The sequence below is a fragment of the Dermochelys coriacea genome, chromosome 7 (assembly GCF_009764565.3).
Source record: "Dermochelys coriacea isolate rDerCor1 chromosome 7, rDerCor1.pri.v4, whole genome shotgun sequence".
NCBI lineage: Eukaryota > Metazoa > Chordata > Testudines > Dermochelyidae > Dermochelys > Dermochelys coriacea.
In genome coordinates, this window is record NC_050074.1 from 10,507,385 (window position 1) to 10,531,478 (window position 24,094).

The 24,094-nt window shown below is 40.1% G+C and overlaps 1 protein-coding gene across 23 annotated transcripts in view; it reads right to left on the minus strand.

Moving 5' to 3' along the window:
• FOXP1 (forkhead box P1) overlaps nucleotides 1-24,094 on the minus strand; it is a 510,145-nt gene that overhangs the window by 440,187 nt on the left and 45,864 nt on the right. For 20 of the 23 annotated variants that reach the window (XM_043519263.1, XM_043519262.1, XM_043519271.1 and 17 more), the window contains one exon: nucleotides 4,955-5,085. The gene's annotated coding sequence lies outside the window, so the exon portion shown is untranslated. Of the gene's footprint in view, nucleotides 1-58; nucleotides 895-4,954; nucleotides 5,086-24,094 lie in introns of all 23 variants that reach the window. The other 3 variants (XM_043519260.1, XM_043519259.1, XM_038408266.2) reach the window with 2 other exon arrangements.

Sequence of the window (24,094 nt, forward strand, 5' to 3'; positions counted from 1 at the left end):
CTTTGCTAGGGGCCATACAACTAAAACTCTGCTCACCATTTACAATCTACTACCTTACCTTCACAGGCAGATATGTGCATGAAATAATTCCTTTAGCAGCTCATAGGAAGAATGGAAAACATCTACATCAAAGCAGATTTAACTGGGAAACTGTCGTAAGAAAATAAATACAGTCACAACAAAGTTAAGTCTCATTCTAACCCACTATCAAAAATCTATATTCAGTTTTAAAAATATAAAGCACTGAGATATAACATGAATTCAGCTAATAAGAAGGTTTATGATAGATCTTTCATTTTAAACGTAAAAAGATTTCTGTACTTAAAAGGCACAAAATTCTCCTTTCTTCTCAGGATGAGAAATGCCCCTTGGATGCCCCATCTCCTCCAGGACATAGCCACATGGAAATAATTTTCACAACTAATTTGTATATGAAGTAACAGTTAACATTATCCAATGAATTTAGATTCACCTACACAGTATACATATATCTAGATAAACTGTCACCTTCAGCAGAATTCATTAAAATAATGTTATATCTTCTTTGTTAAATGTAATTTTTTTAATTGAAATTTAATCTTACCATATTATTTGGTAGATTTTTTTAATTGACATTTGTAGTAATTAATTGGTAAGCATTACAGCTTTGTCTGAAGAATTTAAAACTAAATTTGACAGAGCGATTGGCTAGCCACTGCTGTGAGGTGCCTGCTGGGAGCACTTCATCATCCTCTGAGCCCCTCCTGCTGATCATAGGTGGGGGACGATGGTCTCTTTCTTACAGTCATGAATTACATTACTAATATTCCATTACCACCATGCAAATGTCATGTTAATTTCTGATCATCATCAAGTCAGACAATGGTTTCCATGCTGGCAACTAGCCAATTAGCTCTGTGGAAAAATATTCAGGCAATTATATAACTTAAATTAGGTTAAGGACTCAAGAGAAAGCAAAATAAACGCTTTGAAAATACTTTGGAGATAAAATGTAAGTTGACACTGTCTTCGTGTGCTATAGTCAATGTTATACAATCTGATAGGCAGCTGCCAACATTCATAACTGTTTATTAAATCTAGCTTCTCCTTATGGTGGCATCTAAGATCTGTATTTTTACCAATATTAGGTTCATTGTGTTATGAAAAAGACCAAAATACTTAGGATCATCCACACTAGCTTCATCCACACTAGCTTATAAAACATTATGTAGTATATTAAATTGTTAAAATTACTTCCCCCCCCCGTAGAAAAGTTTCATGGATAGAAAGTTTGAGCAGAACAAAGTATTTCTTGAGCCACTGGTGTTTTGCAGTAGTAGTAAGGGAGACAGATAGCACTTTTGTCCTAGAAGTATGTGCTGTTAAGACCTAGCCCAATAGCTGGCTGGTTGTCCCCCATACTTAGATGTAGGAGAACCAAGTTGAACTTCTGGTCTCAGGGCTGAATCCCAAACTCTGTTCCATGGATATATGCTAGTATAACTCCACTAACTTCGGTAAATTTACTCCTGATATATACACTAGTGTGAGTATGACTAGAAACAGAGCTATGATCCCTTGCTTCCCTGACATCAAAGGAGCACTGTAAACTATATGAACCCCTACAAATAACTAAGAACCAGTTATGAAAGACCCAAGTGATGTCCCATCTATCTAGACTTCCTTGTTTGGAATAATGGTAGCTATAATGTAGATTATGGCACCGCTTCCTACATGGTGGGTGGGGAGATCTGCTTTGAATGCTCATAAAATACATTAACTTTCTAAGGCATTGCTTCTCAAGGTATCTTATGTGGGGGACCAGCAATTTTTTCCCTCCCCAATGTGCGCGCAGACCGGCAGTTGATGGCTCGCAGACTGGCACCAGTCCGTGGACCACCATTTTGAGTAGCACTGCTCTAAAGGATGCTAAGTAGCTGAAAAGAAAAGTAGCAGTTTTATAACTCTCCAATTAGCTTGTGGTTCAGAACACTGAACCCCATTGGTGAAGCTGTGCAAAACTTTGCTGAAAATCCAGACTTTAAGCACCAAACCATTAATTTTGATTTGTTCTGTTCCTAAGTCAATTTATTGGGCAAGCATGGTTATCTCCAATTTAAAAAAAAAAAACAAAAAAACCTTATACAGCACCAATTTCTTGACTTTAAAAATTCATAACAATGAGCAATTTGTTTAAATCTTTACCATCTCTTTCAGTCTCCTTTTCTTATGCCTTGCAATGAGGCAATTCACTGTTCTGGCTGCTTGCCCCAGATGACCTTTGCCTGCCATAAAATAGTACACAAGTAGATGCTATGCTTTAAAAAAAAAAAAAAAAAAAAAGAACTCTTCTCTTCCAAAGGCTGTAAGTATTCAGTCAACACAATTAGCAGGAATCACATTTTGTTACTCAATAAGCTGGAAAGTTCTAAAATCTACAGGCTGTGAATGAATTCTTGACATCATGAAGGCTCAACGGGGGGGAGGGGGGGGAAGCAGCAATAATATGTAAAGGTGGATCTTACTGCAACAGGGGAAAGGACTGTTCCTCATAGCTGTCCTCTAGCGGCTGCTGAACAGGAAGATGGAAAAAGCAAGTCACCCTTACACCAGTCCCACCACAGTACACTGCCAGGCAACTTTCCACCCTTAGATAGAATTCTGGGAAAGGCATTAATAACATTGATATAATGATGCAACTAGAAGCTAGAAAAAAGGATAAGGGTTAAAATAAGTGTGTCAGCACCCTTTCTGGCAAACAGTTCCTTTCCAATGTTTGCTCAGAAATGCCTGGCTCATTTTTTGTTATTATTTTGCAGGTGTTAGGTTTGGGGTTTCTTTTTTTGTTTTTTGGTTTTTTTTTTTTTGAAAAAAGTGTTTAGGGAGCTGATTCTGTTCAGAGATCTTAAGGCAAGTGTATGACATGAAATTTTAAATGAGAACTAAAAGCAGCCAACTTACAAGAAATATAGGCATGCTTCTCTTTGTTCGGTCAAGTGTTTGGAGAGAATTAATCATCCTGATTTTTTTTAATACTGAAGCTACTGAGAGAACGGGTCTCTAGAACACTTCTTCTCTACTCAGGATACTAGTGAACCACAGGTTTTCACTTTCATAATCCAACCTATACTTTCAAGGATATTTGTTAGTCTCTAAGGTGCCACAAGTACTCCTTTTCTTTTTTGTGAATACAGACTAACACGGCTGCTACTCTGAAACATTTTAAAGTCTCTCAGTTCTTCTGGGTGTTATTGCTAAGAACAGACACACAGTCCCAGTAAGGTAATGCCACAGGGTTATCATAATAGCATATGCCGTTGCACTTAGCCTATGCCATGCTCAGAGAGGCCTAGATCTTTATTAAAGTCTTGCACAGCAGGACTGCACAAATTCTGTATTTATGGTTATTATAGGAGATTTAAGTAAATACAGAAGGAGGGCTTTACTAAGGGGAAAAATATCTTCCACATACCTATATAAGTTGTCTATGCGTGCTTTACTGGAAACTAAATTAATTAACTAGCATCATCACTGAAGTCATAGACCAGTTTGCTATGGAGCACTGAGGAATTTCTTGCCCAGCTAGACATCATTAGAGAAATCTGGAATTGCTCCCCATTTTAGGATCAGTCACATTAGCAAGGTTGGTAATTTATATACGAAGGACCTGGTAGAAATCTCTCTCTCTCTCATACACACTTTCAGATGCCATATGGGTTTATTCAACTGTTTACTACACCAGTCGGTAAAAATTGAGCAGTTATTATAATCTTTGCTAAATGACATGGTAATTATGCTACCTCTGGAAAAAAAGAAAAAAGCACAGAACCTTTTAAAAAAAATCAATTCACTGATGTGTGAATTTCTGTGTTTTCAATCTTTGAATGGAAATGGGTTTCCTAATACACAGAGGGATATTATTAAACGTGCCAAAAACCCAAATTTATTTTCAAGAAAATTTATATCCCCATCTCCAATGCAGTTTAAATTACTCATATTTCCTGCTTTTAAAAGCCTCCTTATTTGTATCCTTTAATTTTCTTGCAAATAAAATTATTCCTGTTTTCCTGACTTTTGTCCCCATCCTGCCCAGTTCATAAGTAAAAGGCAGGACATGCCATTTGAGTGATCTCAGTTTGTCAGTGACTTTGCAACCCTGTTCTCTAGGCTGGTGGAGCTGCGGGGAGGAATTTGGAGTACTAGCTCCGACACTCTTTCTGCACCTACCATGCAGCCAATACACGAGAGCCCAGTCCCAAAAGGGGACTAACCGGATTACTCCACAGCTACACGTAAGGGGTCGCAAAGGGGACTGCATATGGACAATAACAGGGGCAAATGGCAACCTTACATTAATAGAGAAACAGGCACACACACACCCTCACCCCCACCCACCCACCAGTTGTCCAGGCTTGATCATGCACGTCAATGAAGAAGCCAAGCTTGGTATCTAGGGTTTCACCTTGAACAATGGAAAACTTTGTGCTATGGGATGCCAAGCTAACAAGGCAGGAGCTGTGATAAGACAGCTCTCTTGTGTACCAGTGACACCATTTTGTCACTGGGATATAAGCGAGGCAAAACAGCGATAGCTAATTGTTTTCTGGTTATGGCTCCTTTTGGAAGCAAAGTAATAATGATGCCATGGAACAAAGGCTTCTATATATCCATATTTAATTGTGACGTTCAGTGCCTGCAAAGCCATGCTTAGATCATGCCTATCAACACTGCTTCAGTTTTTCACATTACCTGTTTATACCATAAAACACCAACCCCATCACCAAAGATCTACAACAGCTTGCATTTTCATGTAAGCTTTGGGGGTTTTTTCCATTATTAAATCAGATTCTTATATAATATTATACAGGAGAAAACTAGTGACATTTTTAAGCACAAAACAATACTAAAAAACAAAAGCATACCAAGTAACAAGGGGGGAAAAAAAATTACTACAGACTTGGGTTAGTTGACTCACCAGTTTTACTTGTGGGCATTACACCTATTCACTCATGGCTCAGGGCAAATCTGGCAAGAGATCAAAACCCCTACCATGGGAAACATGTTCGGAAGCTGGAATCACTCAGAAAGTGGTTCTCAGGAGATTGACTGAAAGACAAAAACATGTTTTAAAACTTCACTTAGCTAGAACTGAGCCCAAGCCCACCACTTCCCTGAACTCGAAAACAAAGAGGAAAGTATAAATGCTGGAGGTGGGGAGAGCCCCCTATTAAAATATTCTTGCAATAAATCAAATGTTATTGTGTCATATAAAGATCTTTTTTCACTATAAATAAAATTGAAACTTTTAAGGCAGGAAGGCAGCATTTTTAAAAGGTGCTATTATTTCAAGTATCTAATTTCCTCTGCTGATTTATAAGTTTATGTTCATTTTCAATACCAAAATTAGTCAATACCCTAGCAGATACTCTGTTAGAAAACACAGTCCTGTTTCAGGTATGAGAGATTTTAACCTACTTCATTATTAAAATGAAACAGGGTCACTGAGTTGGTCAGATATTTACCCTCTGTTTGCTCATTTCATCCTGACAAAACCTTAAACAAAATATCTCTTTAGCAATAATCTTTCTTTTAAGGAATAACATGTTTGATGCTGGGGGGAGGGGGTGGAGAGGGGAGAAGAGGAGGGGGGGTAAAACTTGCACACAGGATACTTCAGCAGTTAAGAAAATACAAATTTGATTTTTTTCCCCCGCTAACAGTAACATATTTGAGTTTAAGCTTGGCTCTAAGGATGCTGTTTACTGTACACATTAACTAAACAGTCATTTTACTAATAGAGTTACTTTGAAATCACTTTGCATCTTCTTCATTAACAAAGTGTCTTGTCCAGGCTGGGTAAAATCCTACTGTCCTGGACCATGGTCCAAAGAGAAGCATTATTTGGGTCTCATGAATGTGATTAATTGCTGTCCTGAATTAATCACATGCTTAAATCCCATTCGCTCCAATGGGACTTAAGCACCCGCCTATATACTACATGGAAATAAGGTGTAAATTGTTAACAGTGAAGGTAATCTTTGGAACAAGTTTACCACAGGTTGTGGTGGATTCTCCATCACTGGCAATTTTTAAATCAAGACTGGACTTCCTAAAAGATCTTCTCTAGGAATTATTTGGGGGACAGTCTATGGCTTGTGTTATACAGGTCAGACCAGGTGGCCACACTGACCCCTTCTGGCCTTGGAAAGCATGAATCTATTATTATTTTTCCTGAATCAGGGCCTGGGCAAGTGAGAATGTCAGCTTTACGGCCCAACTGGTAAGACTAGGTGAGTGACATCAGGCAGAGGAGAACTGATCTGCCAGCCAGAGGAAGGGGGTGTAAGGGACTGAATGGACTAGGCGGAGAGAATTCTGCCTTACGTGGTGCATGTAGTACCTCAAAGAGAGATGCCCACCTGACAGGGCTATTGTCATCCATTTCTACCTCTGACCCCTGCACTACAGCTGCTCTGGCGGCTCCCAGGCATTCCCTGGGCCATATCAGATGTTGCTTGGGCAGCAGCATGACCCCAGCTTTCAAATATTCATGTGTTTATTTTGGCAGGCTGCCAAGTTTTCTCTCTCTCTCTCAAACTTGAAGAAGAGCTCTGTGCAAGCTCGAAAGCTTGTTTCTTTCATCAACTGAAGTTGGTCCAATAAAAAACACATTACCTCAACCTCTTTGTCTCTCTAATATCTTGGGACCAACAAGGCTACAACTACACTCCAAATCAAGTTTTCCTAAGGCACATCTGAGAGTTTTTATATCAACAATACCTGAATGGAATATCATGGGACCAAGAAAGGTACTTCTCTAACCAATAGGATTTCTCTTTGCCCTGCTGCAAAAAGTATTAGAGCTTCCATTTCTCATATAAAATGGATGGAAGCAGAAAACATGTTACATTGTCCAGAAAGGTTCCTATTACTAGATGGCTCTAGATCACATGAGAAGACCCAAAAAAGTTTCTTCACTACCACTTACACTAAACAGGACCTCATTTTCAGACACTCAAATACTCTGCAATACCTGCAGGCCAAAAGTGACCTTAATCTTAGATCAAGCTATATTTTTATACATGTTTTCAAGATTTCTTAAGGAAGTATTTCAGAAATGCCTAGAAAAGCTAGGTTTATTATGGAGCCTGTTGGATACACAGATGGGTCTGTAGTTGAGCTAGAGCCTACATGCATTGTGTTTGTGCAGGATCTCTCAGGCTCCTGTTACCATAATAGTTGAGCACCTCACAACCTTCAGTGTATTTTATCTCCCCCCTCCCCCAACACCTCTGAAGCAGGAAAGTTCTATTATCACCATTATACAGATGGGGAACTAAGGCACAGAGAGGCTAAGTAACCTGCCCAATGTTGCAAGAAGCCTGGTATCGATCAGGGACTTGAACTCATGTCTCCCAAGTTCTAGGCTAGTGCCCTAACAGGAGATCATCTCTCTACTGCAGAGCCCATGTCTAGAGACAGAATTCAAGAGGTCTTATATTTGCCACCTACGACCTGAAATCTGGGACAGTTGCTGGTTTCATAAAAGGTTATTTTTATTTCCCTTAGGAGCATGGGGATCTAGATAGAAGAGAACACAAAAGAACTGCTTGGCCTGAATCTAGTTGGTGCAGCAGTGAAGATAGACTGGTCAAATGGTGCACAGGCCAAGATCCTCAGGTTATCGTACACATCGTCCACAACCTTGAACCCAACAAAAATTAACTTCAGAGGCTTAGAATTTATTTTTGAAGACATTTTGAAAAGGTTACTATTATAGCTCAGTGGTTTGAGCATTGGCCTGCTAAACCCAGGGTTGTGAGTTCAATCCTTGAGGGGGGCCATTTAGGGATCTGGGGCAAAAAAAAAAAAATTGGTGATTGGTCCTGCTTTGAGCAGGGGGTTGGATTATATGATCTCCTGAGGTTCCTTCCAACTCTGTGATTCTATGATCTAAGTTCCAAGAGACATTAAGCTCTTGCTGGGCCTGTGGAAGAAAATGCAAGTCATTTCAGAAGGTCCCCCCCACATACATTAAGCTGGGAATCAGGCCAGAACCCTGGAGGTAAACATGCTCATTAATTGTTTTCATTGTGGTAACTCCAAGAGGCCTCAACCAGGTTGACACCACTCAACACTAGGTATTGCACAAACATATGAAGCAGACGTTTGAAAACCCCACCCGTAGTAATCCGTCTCTGCTCAAAGAGCTTGCCTTCTGAAAAGGACAAGACGTAACAGTAACAGTAATCCTTGCCCCCACTGAAGTCAATGGGAGGTTTTGCCACTGATGTCACTGAGGCCAGGATTTCACACAGAATATTTTGGAATGTTTGCACCATTCATAGATGTTATAAGCCAATCAGTAGCAGCAATCACAGTAAACAACAACAAGCTACCTACCAAGCTGTTAGCAGAAGTCACTATTCTGTGCGCATCACAGCAGAGCTTTAAGGAAGTATATGAAGGAGGAAGAGGCTGATAAGCAGGGAGATCCCCTCCTCACTCCCATGCTTGTGGAGCAGCCTGGGATGGCGTTTGTGAGAGAAACAGATAACTGGGGAACTGTGGCTAGCACAGTAGGGTGATCAAAATATCGCCACCAGTATATGCCTACCTCCTGTTTGGAACGTGTGGCGAAGCCACCACATCACCTGCTTTCCAGGATATTGCTCCCAAGGGAAAAGACTCTTCTCATTATGTTCCAGTGGCAGCTGCTGGTGCACAAGCAATCCTATCTCCCCACCCCAGTTGGATTTTCACTAAAATCAGCTTTTGCTCAAAAAAGCCTGAAACTATATTTGATGTTAAGTTTCTACATCCTGATTCTACTTTAATCCTTTTTATGCTCCATTGCCCTTTAAAGTGTATCAACTGCAATGAAACCACATTAGACTATTTTATCCAATGATTTTTCTCTCAGCCACACTATGCACACACACACAAAATGTTGTATATCAATTTTCAATGTACCCCTCCAAGTTGTATGTGTTCACAATTTTTTTAAAATGAGTTTTAAATTACAGTAAGTCATCTTTCCACCAATTAAGCTGTGAATACATCCCACTATTCTCAGTATTAAGTGAGAAGTACAATAAATTAAAACATTAAAATATTTCAAAGAAGATACTGGAAGTGTTGAAACATTAATTGTGCCATATACAATCTGTTTTCACAGGGACTTAAAAAAACGTCATTACCACCCTGAGTACCATTGGAAAAAAGATTAAAACCATCACCCCTTCCTATTTACATATTAAAATGTATGCAGTCCCGATAGTTAACACCCAGCTTGCTGACCTGTGAATCTGTTTAAAACAATACAGTGTCTGTAAAATGCATAGTCCAAAACTGGGATCTGTCCTTACAAATAACTACTGCATTCAAACAAGTTACAAGCAGAGATAATAACTACACCATTTTCTTGGTTTGTTTATCTTCCCCCTTCAGCAATCCCCACTTTGCACAAGTGTCTAGAGGGACCGTGGATGGAGCAGCTGCAAGTTCCCCAAGGCCAAAACCTAACAATCAGGCTGTTTACCAAACATCACCACCCAGCAGCAAAAATAAAGAGCATATTATTTGCATTTTAAAAAATGCTTGTTTCTCAACTACTTATTTGGCAGAAACAAGTTAATAAATGTGCAAATTAAAATAGAACCCCATTAATTCAGCACTGATACCTGTTAATCCTGACACTGATATGCTATCCCAGGGTGCAATCCAGACCAGTAGGGGGGGCTGTGTCACCCCCAGCCCTGTAACCTGGGGTGTCTTGAAATGCTCTGCTATTGTAGCCTCCAACCTGGACTGTTCACAACCAGTCACCAGCATGCAGTTTGTGCAACTGCAGCCTGCCAGCCACACCCCGGCTCTCACCACCTTGGGTTATACTGCAAGTTCTAGACCCTGTCTTGAAAAACATTTCCAACTGAGAACCATGAGCATCTGCATGGAAGGATGTTCCCTGCTGTTTTTTTTTTCACCTGTTTGAGTTTCCTTTGTTTTCCCTTCCTGCTTGACAACACCGTTTACTGCTTAAATGCAAATTAAGGAAAGCACACATTTCTTTGTTTAGGACAGACCTGTTTGCTGACTTCTGTTTGGCCAGGGATGTGGGGTTTGGAACGTGTATTAACAACACCGTACAGGAGGAGATGTTGCCAAAACATATTTTATCCGGGACAGGCCTGACCAGCAAATTATGAGTTTTCAAATGATACCTTACAAGGCATACCTTGTACAAAGATTATTACAGTAGTGTGTAGAATGTGAACCGGGTATATTCCATCACAACTGGATTACAGTGCTTTGGTTTCCTGATAAATCATTAGATCCTTTAAACACAGTCATAAGATATTCATGCACTAATATAATGCTAACCAGCTTTCTGTTTACAAATATGCAACAGTGCTCAAAACAACTTTTCAAATCTTATTTGGATTGTCTACAGAGGAAACTCTATAACAGGCCATAAGATTTGTCATCAGCACCCCTGAGCAATCAGCTAGGATCTACCTCAACTTTTTGATGCCAACTCAAGAATAATCCATCTAGCTTTGATTTGCAATTAGAACAGAGTTCCTCACAACCGAGGCTATCACCAGAAGCATGCCATGTGGCTTCCACAGATGTTTCTATTATTTCTGGGTCCCATAAGGCCAATGTGTTAAAAACAGGTTACGGCATGTAATAGGAAGAAGCACGCTTGATTTTGCCCACGGCCTCCCTCCCCTTTACACACGTCTTTAATTTACTCAACTGATTTTTCTCCCCTCCGCCCCCAATGCTATAGAACGTATAAAAACGGGACAGAGGTAGGAAGAACAGTTTCTCTACCTTCACCGGAATTTTCAGAAGCACTCGGCACCAGGAACACAAACCAGATTTTCAAGTATGTTTAGTTCTCATTTAGGCACTAAAAAAAGTGGCACACAGGGTGTTAGGCTCTTTTGAAAACCTAGCTTTAAATATCACAATGGGCACCACTTACCCTTATTGCGGTGGCCAAGTGGGAGCCAATTTTTTTCCCCTGCACATTCAGCCCCAATTGGGGGTGCTAAGCACTTTGAAGAGGTTGGAGCTAGAGTTTTGTTTCCCCCCCACCCAACATTTGGCCCGAAATGCTGTACAGACATGGGGCCTGATTTCCACATGTGCTCAGCACCCAGAACAACTGAAGGCAGTAGGACCCGCAGGTGCTCTGTACCTTTGAAAAATCAAGCCCGTGATGACCATAAAGCAATAATCCTTTCAATGAGACAACCCAGCAACACAAAGGCAGTAGCTGCATGAAGCTCTGCATATGAGCTACTTTTCTCTCTCCTTTTCATTCTTAATTTAGATTACTCATTTTACTTTTATCCTCAGTTAGAAAGGTGTCAACTAGAAAAAAAACTAACTGAACAAATGGCTAAGATTTCAAGATGGCTACCATCAGAGAGATGGTGGAAAAAGGCAGCTACTAAGTCTACGACTACTTAGAACTTCTGACATTTTAAAGGATACCAGACAGCAGCTAAAAATTGTGGCATGTGTGGAGATATTGGCATTTTATGCAGATTTTAACCTCTTTTTTTTTTTTTTTAATAGAAACAGTTCCAGATGTTGAGGGCTGGAAAGTAAAAAGTGCCTTAGCTCTATAAACACAGAGGTGAGGTGAAAAATTCTGTTGAAACATAATGATTCTTATACATTCAAAATGAGGCATGCATGCATACTCTTCAGGCATGGTGTGGTATATAAATTCACCATTTCAACAGGGGACATGTTAAAGAGGAAATTCTAGAGAAGCCCCCCTCACCCAGTGGAAGAAGTGATGCTTCTCTTCATTTTTGAAAGCAGAACAGGGCTAGTAAAAGGTAGAGTGCAGTCCACCCAGCAGACTGAAGTTAAAATCAGCACTCCTACCACTCACTCACTGTATCCGACAGCCTTATACACATGATGCTGTAGAAGAAGCCTATATCCAGTGGGGAAAAAAGAAAAGGAGTACTTGTGGCACCTTAGAGATTAACAAATTGAGTGAGACTACAGCTCACTTCATCGGATGCATTCGGTGCAAAATACAGTGGGCCCACTGTATTTTGCAACGAATGCATCCGATGAAGTGAGCTGTAGTCTCACTCAATTTGTTAGTCTCTAAGGTGCCACAAGTACTCCTTTTCTTTTTTGCAAATACAGACTAACACGGCTGCTACTCTGAAACCTGTTATATCCAGTGGGTTTTACTGCAGCGATCTTTTACTCCATTTTCCTATCTCCATCACTGCTTTGCGTGTGTATGTGATTGTAATCGCCATTCAAAGTTGGTTGAGTTATGCATCTTGTGTGAAAAAATACCGTGGGTGTAGTTTAAGGGCACAAAAACTCTTCCAATACCATCAGCAGTCCTCAGCTATACAAAGCCAAAATGAACACTAGGTAGTTATGGATATTTGTGCCCGTTTTGATGGTGATCTTGGTGAAGAGGGTGCTCTGGCACCAGGAACTGGACTGATACAATCTGGTCAATTCATATGAGCTACCAAACAGATGGATCATTCTGCTCACTGCTGTACAAGTCAAAGGAAAAAAAAAAGTTCCAAACTAAAGAGCTAGTAATGACATTATGATCCCTAAACTCTGACACGGACCATCTCTTGGTTGTGTGTCTGTTTTGGGCACTGCACAATAAGGTAGGGTTACATATCTGAACATTCAAAAAAAAAAAAAAAAAAAAAAAAAAAAAGAGAGGATACTCCAGGGGGGAGGGGTATTTTCTCATGCCACCCTGCCCCCATTCAAACCTCTTACCCAAAGTCCCTGCCCAAACTCTGCACCCTCCCTGCCCCATGGGACCCTTTTCCCAAATCCCTGCCCTGGCTCCCTCCTCCCTCCCAGCCGTGCGAAACACCTGTTTCGCAACGCAAATGCTGGGAGCTGGGGGAGGGGGGGAGGCGGGCACTCTTGAGTGATCAACTTTCACTCTCTTTCTTGAATGATCAACTCTTCTTTGGGGAAAAATAATGATGGCAAAATCCCGGACGTTTTTAGATATTTAAAAATTCCTCCCAGGATGGCAATTTAAGAACCAAAAAGCCAGACATGTCCAGGAAAATAAGGATGTAAGGTAACCCTACCATAGGGTCCCAATTCATTATAGGGGGCTCCCAAGCATAACTGTTATTCACTTGTGTTGAACTCAACACTGATCTGTTCCAGAAATGAATTTGGGGCACAAGGCTCTGGATCCCTTCCCCAGACTCCTGTGCAATTCAGCACCCCTCCAACAAGAGCACGAATCATTCTTCTCCCCATGCCCACAGCACCTCATTGTCTCATCACATGCAAACCATAGACCTCTCAGTTGTGTTTTATATATTTGCGTGTGTGTCATCCTGCCCCTTCATATCACTTCTGCTCCTCTTTTTAACACCAAAGATGGTCCCTGATGGAGGGCATGCACACTCAGCACCAATATTTGTCAAGCAGTCTAGGTCACTAGGCCAGATCTCCAGATGAATTAAATTCACCAAAGTCAACGAAGCTAAACAGAGTTCACCAGCTGAGGATCTGGCCCACTTTTCCTCAATTTTAATTGAGGCTTGCTTAACAAACAGATTGGCCCCAAACAGTGTTTCCAAAAAATCCTTGTACATTAGGACAGGATGTGATAGGAAGGGGTTGTAATTCAAAATCCAAAACAGTGATCTAAATTTTGCAAATGGTTCTTATTTTTTATATTGATCCAACCACCACCACTTGGAGTGTCTGAAAGCTGGACCCAAACCTATGTTTTCTGGCCTAAACTCATCCCTGAATCAAAACATACAAAATTCAACGTTTTTGAGATACAATAAACCTGTTAGAATTTATATCAAGTGTTCTGAGCAGCATCTGAGACGTGCTATAGAAAATGTACGAAATCCCACAGTATCCTGCAGAATTCCACCAGCTGCATCATGGGAATGCAATCCTTCCCAGCCTAACATTCAAGGACAGTAGCAAGTGTTTTGATTTCGATAACAAGAGAAAGAATAATCAATAGCATATCTCACTAGTTGCAAAGTCAAAACTCACAGACTTAGTGACACAAATACAGTATGACTGGGCTTGTCTGCTACCAGGCACAAAAGCACTGTCTAGCGCTTGAAATCAGAGCCCACATTCATGAACGCATCAGTTTTTAAAAGAAAATTAAATACATCTTTAAATCCCATTGAACTCAATAGATGGATTTGGAGACAGTCTGGAACTCTGGGTTCTATGCTCCATTCTGCCACACAGACTGAGGCAAAAAATTTTAAAGTATACACTAACTCAGGGTGCCACAAGTTTTGTGAGACCAACTTCTTAAACACCTATCACAATTTTCAGAGATGCAGACTACCTGCAGCTCCCACTGACTTCAGCTAGAAAGGTAGGTGAGCAGTACCTTTGGGGGAAAAAAATGAATAATCAGGCTCAAGATCTCTCAGGTGAACTTAAAAGTGAAAGCTATTTTGCTGGGTGTTGACAGACCTACACGACGTTTATTATCCTCAACCAGAAGGAGTTTAGAGGAGTGCAACATTATTGTAAATTAGGGGCACATTCTGAAGTACTGTTTGGAAGCCATTCAGTAAAAGGTCATTGCCTTTGGCGCACAAATCCGCTTAGTACCATGAAAAAGGGCCCTTAGATACATATCTTCCGAAACAAGTAAAATGGCATTTCAAGAAACTTATAAACATGTTACCTTTATGACTAAAACATTTCACTTATCCCGTCAGCTCTCTTTTTATTGTTACAGTAAGACCTTTCGTGGCAGGTTTTCAATTTCTTATCCTTTTAATCTATATTGTGCTGCAATCTTAGTCACTTGTCACTGGTTCTAAAAAAGACTGACAACAGCCATGCCACCAAAGGCTAACCTCCAGAACCGCCAGCATTCCAGTGCAAGATGCAAGCAAGCCACTTCCCTATGGTTTTCCTTATCTCCCAAGAAAGCCATCCAAACAGAACCTCTGTCTCCCAAGAGGTTTTCAGCTTTCCAGTACAAACAAGTAATAAACCAAACCTTTTAACAAGAGAGATGTCTACCCGTCAGCACGTGAGCGGATGTTAGCAATAGCAGCCAATGAGTTACACTTCATTTCCCTTGTGCAGTATTGCAAATATAAAGAGCCACAGACTATTCTCGTGTCCAGTTCAGGCAACTCTACTGAATAATCTACTAATTTAGTACAAGGATGGAATCTCTTGTAAGGATTGTAGAATCCAGATGCAAGGTTGAAATTTATTCTTTACATTTAGTAAAGAGAAAAACAAAACAAAAATAACACTAAACTAAATCTCGATGAGAGATTATTTTAGACTAATTCTACATATAAAGCAACACAGCAAAAAATCTATTTTAACACTTGGAAAACATTAAGTTTATTTCCTGGTTGGAAGGAACATAATTATAGATTTTTTTTTAGAACTTCCAACCATCTTGCCTTGAAGGAATAGGGGCAGGGGGGAAGAGGGGAGAGAAATACAATGTACAGCACTTTTCTTTGACTACTGAATAAGGAGAAATACTTCAATATCTAAATTAAATCAAATGGAGTAGACCAAATAAGCCTACAAGACATAGTGCATGATGCAATAGAGACTTAAAATTCTTATCTATTGAGCACTTTAGCTTAAAGGCTGATGTTTTATGTTCCCCTGCAGTGCACGGGGATCCTGCTGGTTTAGCCAGACTATGAAAATAAGCTTCAAAATGACCAAATGCAACTGCAACTTTAAAAGTAGGAACCAAACCAGACACAACAAACCACAGAACAGTCAGCCTAACTTGTCATAATTCATGTGTGTGGAATTCAACTGTAACAGCATTTACTGAGTGCTAAATTTCCACCCCGGCACATTCCATGAAGAGATGTCAAATTTTAAAAAGCTGCTGATAAGACACTCCTGATTACAAGTCTACAAGTCATATCATTAATCAAAAAATATTTATCCCAACATGCAAACAGCTTTGTCTGTGCCATGTAAGGCTAGGTAAGTAATGCAAGATGTAGTGTTTAAAAAACTAAACGTGTGTGTATGTGCTATTCATAGAAGTATAGCTAGATATGTGAAGTTCTGTACGGCTACTAAAGAATTTACAACTTTGAGTTTAAGTGCAATTGATTTTTAAAATACTGAGGAGAAGTCAACATACACAGCTCTGTCTGGCTTCCTTACGTGCTGGTCTTAAATATGGTAAGTGTCCAGGCGCATTGGTTTGGAAGGAAAAAAAAAAAAAAGGACAAAATCATCAAGCCTCCATTAGACCTCATTTTGTATTCCATACAGTAGTATCTGTGGTACAAGGAGTTGGATTGCTTGTGTGTGTTAAAATCCACCTCAGAGTGGAGAACCAAGTCAATGTAAAAATATTTTAAGGTGGCACACCAGTACAGTGGATAGATCGCTGGACAGTGAATCAGGATACCGGGATTCTACTTCCAGCTCTGCCGTTGACTCTGCGTGACTGTAGGCAAGAAATCAGCCAACCTTTCTCTGCCTACATTTACCCATCTATGACAATGAGGACAGTAATACCGAGCATAGTTGTAAGCATTTGAGATCTGCAGATGAAAAGCATTGTATAAATGCTGAGTATTATTATTATTGTTATTATACTTCAGATGACATTAATATGAATTTCTTACACATCAGTATTCACATAAAAACCCGAGTTAGTACAAAATTCATCAGAAGGCAAAATACACTACACAACTTCCATATTTCTATTCAGTATGGTGTTTTTTTCCTTTGGACTATATACAATATATTTATATATTATTTTGTGTGTTTTGAGCACCATTTTATAAGTTCCATTAAAAAGAACAGTTATTGGAAAGAACAGTTCTGCAGCTCAGGCTGCATGTCAGTGAAAAGAGTGATCTGCTGTTATAGGTAGACTGGTGTACTATACCGGCAAAGCACTTCTAGGGCAGACTAATACCAGCAAAAGCACAGTTTTGCCAGTGTCTTATTCCCCTGCCCCCTGAGCAAAATAAAAGATAGCACCAAAAAGCACAGTTTTGCCAGTGTAACTGCATTTACATGAGGCGCTTCTGACAGCACAGCTCTGTCAGTCAGGCATCACACCTCTTCATGCCCCTGGATTGATAGAACTACACTGGCAGAAATTTGTAGTGGAGATGTGACCTTAAAACACTAAAACGTGCTGTATGATAGTATTGTCAATAAAGAGATGCGAGTAGCTGTAGTTAACAGAGTTAAATGGGAGTGGTACCATTCTCAAACTTGTATCCAAATACCTACAGTGGGGCTCTTGTGGAAAGGCCTTGTTCGTCAATTGAATTTTTATCATTTCCTCAGTATTTAGCTTTACCACAATTGTCTTATTTTTATTGTTCAATTCACTTGCCCTATATGTAGCATATTCTGCCCAGAGAGACAAACCACATAATATCTCTATTTCCTCAGATGTCTGTAATCATCATCATTGTATTGTATTTGGAGGTCAAATTTCATATTGCATTTTATTTTGCTTGTTATTTTTTCCAAGTCTCACATGCTATAAAAATGTTTCCTAAAGAAAAACAATATCCCTTTATACTGAATTTATGAAATTCACATTTCCTTTTGACCAGTTGTCTCATGGATTAAGAAAAAAGAAAAAGAAAAGAAAAGGAGACACAAAAACACACTGCCATTAAATATGGCAGAGCTGGTATGGGACTGAAATTGGGATAACAGCATCGGGACTTCTTCTGAAGTACCCGGCATTTGATACAGATGTATCAAGGAGAAGCACTGTAACACTTCCATCACATCCAGTCAATGTTAACTGTAACCTTGTGGACAAAATGCTATTATCCTCAAGAAAGAGAATAGAAGGAGAAATGTATATTTAAAAAAAAAAGTAAACATGTAGGCTGGAACTTTGTAAATCAATGGGAGTTGAACGAGAATCCCAGCCACAAGGCCAAGACTACATGGTATAAAAATTATAAAATAGGCCTAATCTAGCACCCACCGACACTAGTTGGAGTTTCCTCCCATGAACTTCATCTGGAAAAAAAGACCAGACCACATCATGAAGAGAAGCTGCTCAGGTGCTGCAAGTAGTAATAGTGTTAAAAAAAATTGAAATATGTTTACAAGATAAAAAAGGTGCCAGCCCACAAGAATGACATAAGGAAAACGATTTTAAAAACCAAGCAATTATTTTTAAGTTAAAGTGATTTCAAACAAAGAAACAAAACCACACACTACAGTCCACCCAATTATCAGGTTTTCCCCCCTATTTTAAAAATCAAACAAGAAGTGGACTACCCAGATTAATAAATCCAGGGTGCCAATCCAAATGCCAAATTTCACCATATGTTAATTCACTTATAAACTCCTTGGAAAAATGGGGTTTCCTAAATTCCAAGTGGCATCTGTAGCATTCGAAGATATTCCAATAATAACTAGAATGCTTATTGCAAAGGAGGCAGAAGCTACTACACACAAACCAAAGATTGGTACACTCAAGGAGAGGAAAAAAAGAAAAAAAAAGATCTAAAAAAAAATCCCATACAGTAGACCAGATTCTATTCTCAATTACACAAATGTAGCTCTAAACCACCTGCTGTCCAGAGGTGCTGTGCGTTACTGGCTCCTATTGACTTTAGATGGGTTGCTGGTGCTCAGCACCTCTTAAAATCCAAAGAAAATAAATGAAATCAGAAATGGGCCCAACATGCCTGCAAGTCACAATTCCATACAGACTCGCAGCATCACAGATAGTGCACTAACATGATGGAAATGCTGTCTAGTCATCTGAGACACCAGTAAAAGTAAGTAACAATGCAAAATGTATTTGTCTACAATTGCCTGAGGGCCTCATGGGTTTAGCAACCAAAGTGGCATAAGAATTATATCAAGTAGTATCCCATACCCCTTTATTAAACTGTCAGTGAAATGTCTATTGTACTGTCAGGGAAATATCTTTTTAAAGCTATAAATGGAGATACTTGACCAATCCAGTCTCACTACCATCCAGTTACTCCCCAGTAATAAACTGTTCTGCAAATAATTAACTTAACTGGGGACATCACGGTATGGAGACATCATCAAGAGACCCTCTTGTTCCCTCTCCCTTCCTTCTAAATATAAATCTCATGGAAATATCAGAAGACATGGTAAATCCATCCAGATTCTTGAAGCTGGTATGTGCAGAGACGTTAACTTCAAAAAAAAAAAAATGTGCGTTAAACCATCCAAGCACTTTTCACACCTCCTCCTTTCTGTTCCTACTCCAATACGCCTTTCGTTCTCTATTCCAACACTTTTCGCTACCTACGCACTGAAATAATGCTGCAAACATTCATTTTTTGAAAATGTATAGCATTAAGAAGGGGAGTTTTGTGCTTTTTAAGGCAACAGTGTCTCCAGAGGTCACCCCCCGCTGTTGGGGAAAACAGCCTTAATCTCATCTTTTATCCACTTAAAAACCAGATTATTACCTAATAAAATTTCAATGCAAAGTTATTAAAAAGTAAAGGGACAGTTCCCTTCCTACAGAATGGTTTGTCGCACAGAAGATGTGCCAATCCAGACTGGTGAGATTTACGGTACCCGCCCTTTTTTTAAATGACAAATCGGGGAGAAGTTTAGGGTTTGAACACAACTACCATGCCTCCCCTAACATGATATTGTGCCTTCAGGTCTCTAGCTCTTATTTTTTCAGTGAGATGCAAATGAAGAGTGGAAAGCAGCTGAGCAAGCAAAGCCTCCCTACTGTCCTACAGGAAACACAGGGAAGATTCCCAGAAGCTGATATGATTCAGAACTAGTGGTGGGTAAAGGACAAACTAGATTACAGCAACAGTGAGAACGCCATCCAAAATCCACATCCAAAGAGAATTCTGCTAACATATGGTGGAAGTGTGACTTTCTGCAAATATCCATTGCAGAAGCCAATTTCTCTCCTCCACCCAAGATGTGTCCCATATCACCAGTGGAATGAGCTTTTAAAAGTATTACTCGAGGTAGACATCAGCCATGATACACATTCTAATCCATCTAGTTAATGATGAATGTGTCTCCAGTTACATGGTTCAGACCTTCAAAGAAATTAAATCCACCTATATGGACTCCTCACTGACTGATATCCTGCCCATCACTTTGAATATGGGGACTGTTTTTCTGGCTTAAGAACTCCTGCATTCCCTCTGCTGGAAAGACACTACACTGCAGCATCAATAGAAAGAGACGTATCCAAAGCAGAATTATACTGGAAAACATAATTTGGAAAGAATGTCTTAGTAACTTGAATCCAAATACAAAATGCATTTAAAGGTCATAATTTGCATAACTACATCTCATGGTAAAAAGACAGCTCAATCTTGTAAGGCACCAAGCACTTCTGAATGTTGCTGAGTGCCCTCAATTCTCATGTACTTGAATGGGAGTTTCAGCAATACCTTGCAGGCCCAGGTCTTCAAGGCACTTGGATACCATGGCAATGGGTGTACTGTAAGGAGATCACGGATAAATCCTCCTTGCCACAAGACCACCACTTAAAGAGGGACAGACTACCCTTAAGAATGGATGGTAGGTACTATTATGAGAAATTAACATTACTAGCATGAAATAAGGAGTTCCCCTTTCTTATGATCCATCCACTGACTTCAGCAATGAAGAAATTGAAGAGTAGCAAGTAATTGCCAGTAATAAAAAATAATGAGAGCAATAGGCTTCAATGCTTTAATTATAAACAATTTTTCTTCTTTGATTACGTTAAATCAAGAGCAGACTGAAGGATCCTGTGGCCAAAAGTTGCATCTTCCAAGGACTGTACATTGATCTCCTGAAGCTTAGAAGACCAGAGGGTACTTTAAATGCAACTCTAGAGTTCTTTCTCCATCCAGGACATGGTATGATCCATACCCCTGTGCCATTGAGACATGCCATATCATCCTTGAGGAGGAATATTGTTGGAAGACATGGGAAATGGCTTTTAACCACTGTAAAACAGGAGGTTTGGAAGCATTAAATACTCATTTGTGTGTTCCCCATGAGATAACAGAACATCCAACTTCTGCTGCCCTATAAACAGGCTGGATAGCCAGACTGACATCCAGACTATGTAATGACTCTTCGAGAGGATGTTGGGGGGGGTGCGGGGGACCCCCCAGACTCCCAATCTTTAAGGAATTGGGAACAGCTGACCTGATGAGCTGAATCTAAGGTTCTCTATGGAATCTCTCTTTCAGAGTCAGAGTCATTCTTGGAATGGAGTACCAAGCAAACCTGGAGGAGGGGCTAGGAGTGCTGCATCTGCCAAAGTCAAGACAGCACACTGACCTCAAAACCCATTTTACAAAATCCTTCAGAGCTCCCAGGCCATCTTCTAAAATTGGGTCTTAATGGGATACATCACTAACCTGACTAATTGCCAGAAAAGGAGGGCGCATCTTAAAGACCACTGACATCTTGCGTGCTTTGTTCCACTGCACCGGAGTTAGTTTGAAGATCCGCTAATAGACCTTTTATATTCCAGATGCATCCACCCCGAGTCCAGGATAGTCTTCTCGCAGCTCAACATAAAAGAGGGAAGCTCCTTTCTCCTGCTTCATTTTAAAAGGGATCCCTTTGGACTTCTGAATTGTTCCCCTTTGTGGACTGAGAAATGCATTACCCCAGGTTGATTAGATCTTTAAAGCCATTGCTTGGGGTGGATTGAGCGAGGAGGTGGGGGGGGGGGGGGAGAAGAGAAATACTTTTCCACCCACTCACATCCCCCCTTTATGAATTTAAGATTTCCATAGAGGAAGGAGAGATCCATGCTCAGGAAAGGATATATTCTTATCACATGGTGCACAGGAAGATGTGGAATTCCTGAAAGAGAGGCAACCCAGACTTCCTGGAGTTTCTTGGGCTGAGAGGGTCTCTTGGACAAAAAAAAGATTCCTCAGAGGGGCGTGGGTCTGCCAGTATGCTTGTGGGTGGGTTTGCAATGAGCGTGTGCCATCAATCCACTAAGACTGAGAAAGATCGTCCCTGGATGCTATCTCCATGACCACCGGCAAAGAGGTATTTCTCTGTAAGGTGAGGAGGTCCAAGTTTTTAGGTAAGTAGATTTCAGAGGTGGTCTGCCACAGGGGAAGGGATCTGAGTCCTTGTATGACTCCACAGGGCTACTGAAGTCAAGAACTACCATGCAGTTTTCCTCTGGGCAGTCCATCTGAGGGCCTCACCAAGCTCCAACATTCAGTATCCCACACAATCTTTTGTGGGGAACGGATGTCTGATGAGGATTCCCAAACTCTTTGGCCTGAGTGGGGAAGAGGGGGGAGGCACCTGGGGCAAAAAAAAAGGGAGTCCACCATTGATGCAGATCACACTGATCTGCAGCATAGGCATCTTCTGCCCTGTGTGGTGGAAGTCACTGCTAAGGACCAACATGCTAGCAAAATTGGACAATTGGAGCCGGTGATACATAGAGGGCCAGCTTCAGAAGCAGGAGAAGAGTGGGTCTTGGCCACTGCTAGCAGCAGGGAAGGAGGAGACATTGCTGTGTAAGCAACACCCTACTTTGGAGGAAAAAAGAGAGGAGAACTGCACACAGAGAGCTTCTACACCCTGATCTCCAGAAGAGTATCCAGGCCAACGAAAGGAGTGACAAGTATACACAGCTGTGGCTGACCCTACAACAATATCCGTCTCCAGCACCACAGAGCACAGCCAACAGGTGACCACTGTTTAGCAGTTACCAACTTCAAAAACTATAAAAGAGTTTTCAATGGCCTTTCATGCTTTAAAAAAAAAAAAAAAAAATCATAGAATCAGCTGTTTAACACACTTCAAAAAAAGAAGTCTTAAAATATTCTTGCAGTGGAAAGAGTCACTTTGTTTTTTCCATGTATGCTATATAATTTTTTCCTGTATCACTCATCTCTTGCTTATTCAGTTTACTATAGTCTGCCTCTCCCAGAAGTATATTCGCTTTGTTTGCTTAAAAATATATCAATCCAAATGCTTTTTGCATCACCACCACTGGCCTGCTTAAAGAACTGAAACCAAAATATTTCCAGTATGATGCAATGCAGAGAGATGTCAGCATTTTCTTTTTTCAGAGCAAAGATGACCTACAAGGCTAGAACGTGCATAAAAAGTGTTTTGACTAGTGAGTTTAGTAAACACAATATGAAAACAGGGAGTAGTATATACAAACAATATCAAGGCTTCATTTTTACAATTCAGCTATTTCACCACACAGAAAAATATTGTTCACCTACAAATATGATACACCACCACCGGCACCATCATGAACATGCTAAATATTATGAATAAATACAGGACACAGACTACGTGAAGGTTAAAAGACCATCAGCAAGTAGGTTAATCAAATCAAAACTGGGATAGATATGTACAACTGCCTAAAACAAAAATTAAAGAGTTTCCCACTTTCAAGTGACCTAGTAAAACTGACCCAAGTTCAAGTTCTCAAGAGAATATAGGCAATGAACGTTCTTGGTCTATACAACTTACCATCTATCTATGCAAGTTAAAATTAACTTCCCTGACAATGCAAATACATTAAAAAAATACCCAAGCCAATTAAGACAAGTGTTTAAAGGCATGAATAGTAATTACAAATGTATTATTCATACCTAATTTACAGGATGAACTTCTTTCAGTAAAATATTAAACTGTTTACATGCAGTCAGGAAGACAAATTTTCAAACCCTTCATGGTTTCACTATAAAGCAATGACTATTGCTATGCAACAGCATCTGGTAGACTTACAGTGTACACTATGTAGTAATCAGAAAATGTTTGACCTCAGATATCTACTTGACCCCACAAAAATGCAGATTTGCTTGCTATAAAATCCTAAACAATAGGCCAGACAAGGTCACAGGGTCAAAGCAAGTATTAACAGGTCATTGTGCAACCCACTTGGGAGCAATTACTTCTGGTCACGGCTAAGTGGACACTTGATTGAATACCACTAAGACAGCTCACATCCTACAGATAACAATCCTTACAGCGATTAAGAATTAAAGCCCCTATGATTCAGCCTTTATTACTCAAATGAACCTAACTATTCCATAAAAAACTCTTGGTATATGCATGATGCAAGGTCTAAATTGAA